Genomic DNA, 9,783 nt, shown 5'->3' with positions numbered 1-9,783 from the left:
ATGATGGTCTGTATGATCATAACTATCATACATTGTGATCTTGTATTACTCATGAAATCGTAACATGGATGGATGAAACTAGATCTGGGATCTTCTATGTCATTCACATGTCCAACCAATGTATGATTCTAACCATGTGAATCGATGAGCTGAGGTCAAAAATGATAGACATCCTCTGATTACCTAAAATGATGTAATCCATTAACAAATGCGAGAGAAACCACCGATGATGTTAATGCGTTTGAAGGTACTCTAGTATAATCTATATGGTGTGAATAAACGAGTTGGTTTCGAACATCGCAGAGAACCTTTTAGCCGAAGGAAAATGATGAAAACCTATCAGCGAGAGTGAGGAAGCTTCCCATTGATGTATACAAGCACCAATGTATCGAATGATTCTTTCTAAGTCAACTTCCTTGATAATGAGTTGATGTCAATAGGAAGTGACTCATCCCAAGAGGTCCTTGATGCATCCCACATGATCAACGACATGAAACGATTATCATGATTTGAGACAAAATTATCAGAATGATGTTGATATGGAACTGGATTAGGAAAGGTAGACATGAAATGAAGGGTTAAGAATATTGTAGAAGATATTGACTGAATGACTTCTCTTGAACACAGTGGTGACACTGAAATGGAGTTGGAAAGATTGAAACCAAAAATAAAGGCTTTGAAATAGTATGATAATCTTTAATTTTTTGTTAATATTTTTTAATTTTTAGTTTTTAATTTTTTTTCAATTTAATGTTTTACTTTTAATAGATTTTTATAATTTTAATTTTAAAAAATATCCTAAATTTTTATTTTATTTGATTTTTAATTTTTTTTATTTAAATTATTTAATTCAAAATAATTTTTGATTTTTTTAATTGATTTTAATTTTTATTTTAATTGTAGTTTTTTTTTGGTAGTTATATTTTTTAATGATTCTTTTGTTTTTTATTTTTTATTTTTAACTTAAAAATATTTTTAATTTATTTTTCGATATTTTTTATTTTTCCTTAATTTTTTATTCAAAATTTTTTATTTTTCCAGGTTGATTTTTTTAATTTTTTACATTTTTATCACTTTATTCTTTATATATATATATTTTGTATTTGATTTTTTTTTCATGTTTTTCTATTATTTTTTTATGTTTTATTACCAACAGGAAAATCACCAACATTAAAAAAAAATATGCACACTTAATACATTAGAAAATTTAAAGTGTAAAAAATAAGCCCTCTAAACAAAAAGGGTTGATGCTCATCAACACGTTTCAAAATATAGATGAAGATCACTAACAAAAGAAAATAATGTTCACACTTGATACATAAAAAAATTTAAAGTGTTAAAAATAAGCCCTCTAAAAAAATTTGTTGACATTGCATCAACAATTTTCAAAATCAGCATGAAGATCACTAACATTTAGAAAAAAATGTTCACACCTAATACATAAAACAATTTAAAGCACCAAAAATATGCTCCAAAAAAAGGGTGTATTCCGAATCACCATTTTTCAAAATCGAGTGATTTTTTGCTACCTCAAAAAAATGGATACTAGTTGATTTTTTCGTTTGATTGGTAACTATGTTTTGTTCGTGCTTCCTCTTGATCTTAGCATTATCCTGAGTGTCCATTCCCTCTCGGGTCCCTTCTTAATATGTATATGTCACGTGTATTGTGTTAGAAGGGCATTATTAAGCATGCAAGGTGCCTCAACTGCAAATATCATCTGATATAACATGGAAATGAATTGCTCCATTATTTTTAGATACAACTGATTGTAGCTAACCTCTGACAATATCTTGTAGTATACATTGACAGGAGGTTTCTCTTTGGTACACTTCCATTCTAGACTCGGGAATTCAATCTTGGCACAGATCCCATTTAACAAGTACGCTGGCATGTAAAATTCATGTTTCTCACCTTGTGAGATATTTTTCTCCCTTGTAGCATTCTACTGTAATTGTTGGGCTATAAGGATGGACCAATTGAAAATATTTCCCTTAGTAGCACATGGGTAGACCATATAGACCCATCTTTCTTGAAATAATTATGCATTTTCATGTCCCTACAACCTACAACACATAGCCATGAAATATTGATATACTTTCTTCAATTACTTAGTTCCATAAATCATTAAAGGATTCTAATGAAACTTGCTTGGCTCTTGCCACCATGTCCTGAAAATGTACTTTGTGGAATACTGAAGAGAGAAAAAAACACATAATTTCAAATTCAAATATTCCTCTAGCTTCGAAAGCTTGTATTATGAATGAATATCATCAATCTTATATGTGACGAGCTCTTTTCGATTCACACTTTCGAGGACCATACTTTTAGGATCAATCTGCTACAATATGCACTTGATTGCCTCTACATAGTGTAAAATAGGATACCAACTAGGAATCGTGTAAAATATGGACCTTTTAACATTAATATAAAATTCCCTATCATCTAGATCTTTTGGGAACTCCTTCTGGATGAAGTCTTTAAATATCATCTTCGATGTTAAGGTTATGGAATTCCTTTTGAAGCATCATGTATTTGCTAAGATTGGTACATAGGTTTTTAGAATGTCCACAACACCTTCAATACTTATTTCAATGGCCTCCTTTTGGTCCTCTGTGTGTAACTGGGTGCATGGTGTTGGTAGAAGATGATAAACTGATAAGCTCCATATCTAAAGTACTTAGAAACTAAAATCCAGTCATGCAAAAGCACATATTCAATCTCCCAAAAACGCCTACTCTACCTTCTTCACTTATGCAAAAAGTCAATTGTGAGGGGACAACCTTGGCTTTAGGAATAATTGCACCATAAAGAAGCAAGGCTTCTCAAACATGTCACTAAAGGTGCATAATGTGCTTGTGTTGGGAGAGAGACTAGCCGTGGTGCAGGGCACGAGGTTTAGATGTAGAGGTTAGAGGTGTGGGAACAATTAGTGTGTAGTGTTCCAAAAAATGAGACATGTATCCTACGTCAGACATGTGGTTCATCTACAAGGGCCAAGGTTTTGCATGATTTTCCACTAGAAGTGCACTATGTGCTACTCAAAAATGAGGTTGCAATTGATGGGTGCATGGTGTAGGCTCAAGGAACAAAGGGGATTAAGAGTAGGTTCTGGAAGTCCACTATGAGCTAATGGGGAGAGGCTAGTCTTGTGATGGGTGTGTGGTGAAACTTCTAGAGACAAGGATTTTATAAGCTCACCTAATAGAAGAGCACAATGTGCCAATACTTGGATTTATGTATTGTTGTGTTTAGAGCTGGCGCAACGCATAATAACAAAGAATTGATCAAAATCAACTAAATGTGGAATGAAAGGAAAACACAAGAGTGTACACTAATTGATTAAGATTCACCATACATGAAGATATGTATACAACTAAGATTTGATAATAATACCAACATCCTAGGAATCCGAAGAGGGAGTAAAAACAAACACTCAAGAAGTGAGACGACAACATGGAAATCACAATCTCCAAGTGCAATAGAGGAGGACTTACACGTGAGATAATGCTCATGCAACCAAGTGTGGGAGAAAAAAAGTACACCTAGTGGACATGTTGGTGAGAAGGAGTGTCAACTTCCATTAGCAAGTGCGTTAATGTTAGATTGAGGGAGTGCACCCAACGCAAGTCCATGAGTAAGAGGGATTGACTAGTGTTTAAAGGTTCAGTAGAGTTTCATCTAGAAAGTGAATTGATTTATGTTTAGAAAGTTTGCTAGGCCTTTTTTTTGACAATGAACTATGAAGGAATGTTTTCCTAGGCATGTGAAAGAAAAGTGCATTGACACTTAGGTTTTTTCAAGAGGAAACATGAACACTTAGTGAAACTTCACCAAGCATGAAATTACCTTGATGACTTACAAAAAAGAAGGAGGATATGACCATTGGGGGGTGGCTCCAAAATTCAAATGAATTCAAAATTTTGGTGGGTGTTGTGGCCATTATAACATGATCCTACCAAATATTGGAAAATATTGGAAATTGGGAAAAGAAAGGAAAACAGATGACTTCTCGAATTTTGCATTGAATCAATTTGAAGGAAGTGAACCAGGAGATGATAAGAAGAACTCACCTCAAATAATTTAAATCGGGTTAGAGAAGGATATGAAGAATCAAGAAGAATAACCTATTATGGAGGAAGAGGATGCATCAACGTCTCATACAAACTAGGAAGGAAGAAGGATGACTTGTGAGGACAATTATGAAAAAGGTAAAATGGATTGAAGAAGTGGCAACATTGATGTAGAACAAGGATTTATTCTATAGAAGAATATGATGATGTCCAACGTATCCAAGAAAGCACAAGAGATGAAGAAAGAACAAATGTGTATGCAGAGACAGGAAAATATACATTTCTCAAAGAAAGTGAAATAAAAGAACAAGATGTGTTGGAAATTGAGAAAATGAATACTAAAGATGAGAAGCAATAGTTAGAGGAAGTATCCAAAATTTTTAAATAAGAATCAAAGTTGTTGGACCAATTGTTACTATAGTATAAATTTTAAACTAAAGTGATGAATTTACCCATAGAAGATTCCATTTTGCTAAATAAATATGAATAGATGCTGACAAAAATTGAACGAGGGATTATTTTTTCAGACAATAATAAGGTTCTAGGAACAAATTTTCTATAAGAAAACAAAATGGATACTAGCGTTTCAAGACTCATTGAAGGAACATTAAAATAGTTCAAAGACGTAGCAAACATAGAATGGGATATTTCCTAGAAGCAAGTTAGATGATAGCAAATTCTTATGATAGAACTTTAAAGAATCAAATATTTTAGAAATTTACACAACTCTCGCATATTACATTATTCAGAAGTTCAGAGTTGAATAGAAGAGGATGCTTCAAGGGGAAAGAGATAGGAAGAGGGAATTGTATGGTACAACCATTAAAAATTTTGGTTTGATGAGATGGACATCAATGAGGTAGGTTGAAGATAGCAGAGCCTAGAAGGAAGAAAGGTCAAAGATAGCCAAAAGGAATAAAAAATAAGAGAAGACATAAGGAATGTCATTTCGCTTGAAAACGATTCAAATTGCAGAGGTTTAAGATACTTGATGTAGAAGTTCACCAATGCAAGTATGGAGAAAAAAATAACCATGAAAGAACATGATAAACCTATTATGTCATGTGCATATCAGTTGTGTGAACATCAAAGGGGTATTTTGAAAAGAATTATGGAGGATATGGATTCCAACTACAATTTTAATTTTAATTTTAAAAATTTAAATGTTAAAAGTATCTCGTAGAATGAAAAACAAATTATTTTTGGAAATATGTTTACTTGTGCAAATGGATACAAACATATAATTTTGGAGATGGAGGAAATCAATAACTCTTATTGAACCAAGAAGATGAGACATAGAATGAAAGAATAAGAGTTTCCACAAGTTTTACATAGGGTGTTGTTGAGGAAGAGGAGGATTTCCATAAATGTAAAGTTACAACGTGTAAACAAATATTCTTGTTAAATTCAAAACATGGTGCAAACCAAACAGCTTCTTGGGAAGTACAATTAGAGAAAATTGAAATATAAGAAATTGTTGGCAATTTTCAATGATTCAAGAGAAAATTATTACAAAAATAGGGTAGCATATAAGGAACTAGCTTAATATTTTCATACCAAGAGAGGGGATACATATCTTCAAGGATAAGAGGATTTCACTTGGCACAACGAATAAATGGATAATCGAAGTAGCAGAGAAAGATAGATTGTAACCTTTCCAAGTTAGCAAGTCAAGGAAATGTGGATTGTTGCACCTGAGGAACTAAGTGAAGCATTTTTGAGACAACAGATAATCATATAATCATAAGACAAATAAATTGGTAGAGGATGCTTGGAGAAGGGTGTTATATAGAATCTACGACTGTAGACAAAAGTATCTTCCCTAGGCCTAGTGGATGGACCTAGAATGACAGAAAGGCAAAGGGACTAATTTTTTCCTTAAATTAAATATATAACGTGATGAAGCCTACCTGGAATATGTTGCATGCTTCTCTCCTTCCTTGGGTTGTATGCTCCAATCCTAGATTTGACGGCTATAATTAGAACCTACATAATCAGACAACACGAGCCAACGATCTACGGGTCTATGTAGCATTATCTAATAACTTTATTCAATAGATAAGCCGGTATATTAATACATGAAATCATAACATCATATATAGGAAAACAAATAAATATTTTCATTGATAGGAATGGAATGAGTTACAACCAAAAATTAGTGTTGATCTTGTAGAATAACTCCTCCAAGGTGACTTGTCCTTTCCTTACCAAAAAGTGTACCTATAATCACAATAATGCCTGGAATGATATCTTTCACATCAACAGCATAAGGGTAGAATCCCTCTCAAAGATCCAACAACCAACCAGGTGCTTGTCAAATTAGGTAAATATATAGGAAGGAGAGGTAGTTCATGAATTCTTATCCATTTACCATTATGGGCTTGAGATCCACCCTTAATGGGAGGATGAGCTCAAGCGACGAGGGATTAAAAATCCAAGGTAAGATAGGATACGATTCAAGGCTTTTATCCAAGGAAAATAGTTATAACAAATGTTGGAAGCTTTTGGAAGACGAAGCTTCAGGATTCTTTTTGTTTTCTTGAATTTCTAGAATCAGTGCACCCACAACATTGGGAAACTTGTAGGTGATCAATGAAGTCTTAGAGTATGAAAACCATGTAGTCAACATTGGCTAATGAGGGGTGACAGTGCAGTGGTCCTAAACTTGGCTGAAATGAGGCAGTATCAGGAAGAAACTCAGGGATATGAGAGAGGTACACTTAGGGTTTTTTGTAGAGAGGATGAAAAAGTGCTCAAAGGATGTTAATGATCATGTTTGAAGGCCTACTGACAATATGTAACAAAAAGTCCTATAATAGATTTCCCCCTAAAGAGAATGTCAGAAATGGAAATGGATTACTAAAGTGCTTTACCTTGTGACAAGTCAATATCGAGAACAACCAGCAAGATCATCATCTATCATAAAACATTTACATAATGACATCTCTCATGTCCAACCAATGTATGATTCTAACCATGTGAATCGATGAGCTGAGGTAAAAAATGGTAGACATCTTCTGATTACCGGAAAATGATGTAATCCATTAACAAATTCGAGAGAAACCACTGATAATGTTAATGGGTCTGAAGGTACTCTATTATAATATATATGGTGTGAATAAATGAGTTGGTTTTGAACACCACAGAGAATATTTCAGTCGAAGGCTAGTGATGAAAATCTGCCAACGAGAGCGAGCAAGCTTTCCATTGATGTATGCAAGCACCAAGGTATCGAAGGATTTTTTCTAACTCAACTTCCTGGATAATGAGTTGATGTCAATAGGAAGTGACTTGTCCCAAGAGGGCCTTGATGCATCCCACGTCAATGACATGAAATGATTATCATGATTTCAGACAAAATTATCATAATGATGCTGATATGGAATTGGATTAGGAAAGGCAGATATGCAATGAAGGCTTAAGAATATTGTAGAAGATATTGACTGAATGACTTCTCTTGATCCCAGTGACGACACTGAAATGGAGTTGGAAGGATTGAAACAAAAAATAAAGGCTTTGAAACAATATGATAATCTTTAATCTTTTGTTAACATTTTTTAATTTCTTTTTAATTTTTTTTTAATTTAATGTTTTATTTTTAATAGATTTTTGTAATTTTAACTTAAAGAAAAAATCCTAAATTTTTATTTTATTTTATTTTTAATTTTTTATTTATATTATTTAATTCAAATATTTGTTAAATTTTTTTAATCGATTTTAATTTCTTTATTTTTATTTTAATTGTATTTTTTGTCTTAATTTTTTTTGGTAGTTTGTCTTTTTTAATGACATTTTTGTATTTTATTTTTTACTTTTAACTTAAAAAAAAAAAAAAAAAAAAAAAAAAAAGATTTTTTTTTTGGTTTAATTTGTTTTTGGTTAAACTATATTTGTTTTTGAAAAGAGTTGAATTTTTTTTTTTTTTTTTTTAATTTATTTTTTCCTTAATTTATTTTTCGAAGTTGAATTTTTTTATTTATTTATTTATTTTTTTTTTTCAGATTTTTATGGTTTTTTTTTTCTTTTTTTATATTTGATTCTTTTGTCATGTCTCTCTATATGTATGGCTCGATGCCACCTTATGTTTGTCAAAGTCTTTGAAGATCAGGCAGTGCTAGTACAGGTGTTGTACTAATCATTTCTTTCAAGGTGTCAAAGGCTTTCTGTTGTTTGCCTCCCCACTAAAACACCTTGTTCAATCCTATCAAAGCATGTAAGGGAGCTGCAATTAAGGAAAAGTTAGAAATAAACTCTCTCCAATATTGTGTTGCCCCTAAGAAGCTTCTCACTTCTGTAGCAGACTTGGGTTTAGGCCAGTTCATAATGACTGCCACTTTAGAGGGATCTATTTTCAATTCACCACCCCCTACTATATGACCCAAATAATTCAGAGATGTTTTTCCAAATTCACATTTTGAGAGTTTAACATGAAGTTCTTCTCTTTTCAAAACATCTAGTGTTTGCTTAACATGCTTTAAGTGTTCTTCCCATGTTTTGCTAAAAATCAGAATGTCATCCAGATACACAATAACAAAATAATCAAGAAAAGGTCTGAGTACTTCATTCATTAATCTCATGAAAGTAGCAAGAGCATTAGTTAAGCCAAAAGGCATAACCAATCACTCATACAATCCCTACTTTGTTTTGAAAGCAGTCTTCCATGCATCTTGTTCTGCAACTCTGACCTGATAGTATCCACTGTGCAAATCTAGCTTGGAAAAACAAACAACTTCTTTCAATTGATCTAAAAGATCATCTATGCGAGGAAGGGGATAATGATTTTTGATTGTTATCTTATTTAGTGCTCGGTAATCAATGCACATTCTCCAGGAGCCATCTTTCTTTCGCACCAAAATGATTGGTGATCCACATGGTGATGTGCTAGGTCTGATGAACCCTTTCTCCAGCAACTCGTGCACCTGCTTCTTGATTTCAACATTCTCTAAAGCAAACAACCCGTACATTCCAATGTTAGGCAATGAAATCTCTACTGAGGTAGGCATACCCATACTTGACGCATAAGGTAAAATTACATGTACACTGGTCAAAAGACATGTCCATAGATGATTAATGGTGGATTGATGACCGGATGACAGTTTATATGATCATAACTATCATATATTGTGATCTTGTATTACTCGTGAAACCGCAACATGGATGGATGAAACTAGATCCATGATCTTCTACATCATTCACATGTCCAACCAATGTATGATTCTAACCATGTGAATCGATGAGCTGAGGTAAAAAATGGTAGACATCTTCTGATTACCGAAAGATGATGTAATCCATTAACAAATTCGAGAGAAACCACTGATAATGTTAATGGGTCTGAAGGTACTCTATTATAATATATATGGTGTGAATAAATGAGTTGGTTTTGAACACCACAGAGAATCTTTCAGTCGAAGGCTAGTGATGAAAACCTGCCGAGCAAGCTTTCCATTGATGTATGCAAGCACCTAGGTATCGAAGGATTTTTTCTAACTCAACTTCCTGGATAATGAGTTGATGTCAATAGGAAGTGACTTGTCCCAAGAGGGCCTTGATGCATCCCACATCAATGACATGAAATGATTATCATGATTTCAGACAAAATTATCATAATGATGTTGATATGGAATTGGATTAGGAAAGGAAGATATGCAATGAAGGCTTAAGAATATTGTAGAAGATATTGACTGAATGACTTCTCTTGATCCCAGTGACG

The sequence above is a fragment of the Pinus tabuliformis genome, chromosome 3_1 (assembly GCF_031772625.1).
Source record: "Pinus tabuliformis cultivar Carrire ecotype Pingquan chromosome 3_1, CPIR1, whole genome shotgun sequence".
NCBI classification, from domain to species: domain Eukaryota; kingdom Viridiplantae; phylum Streptophyta; class Pinopsida; order Pinales; family Pinaceae; genus Pinus; species Pinus tabuliformis.
Note: the sequence above shows the minus strand (reverse complement) of the source record.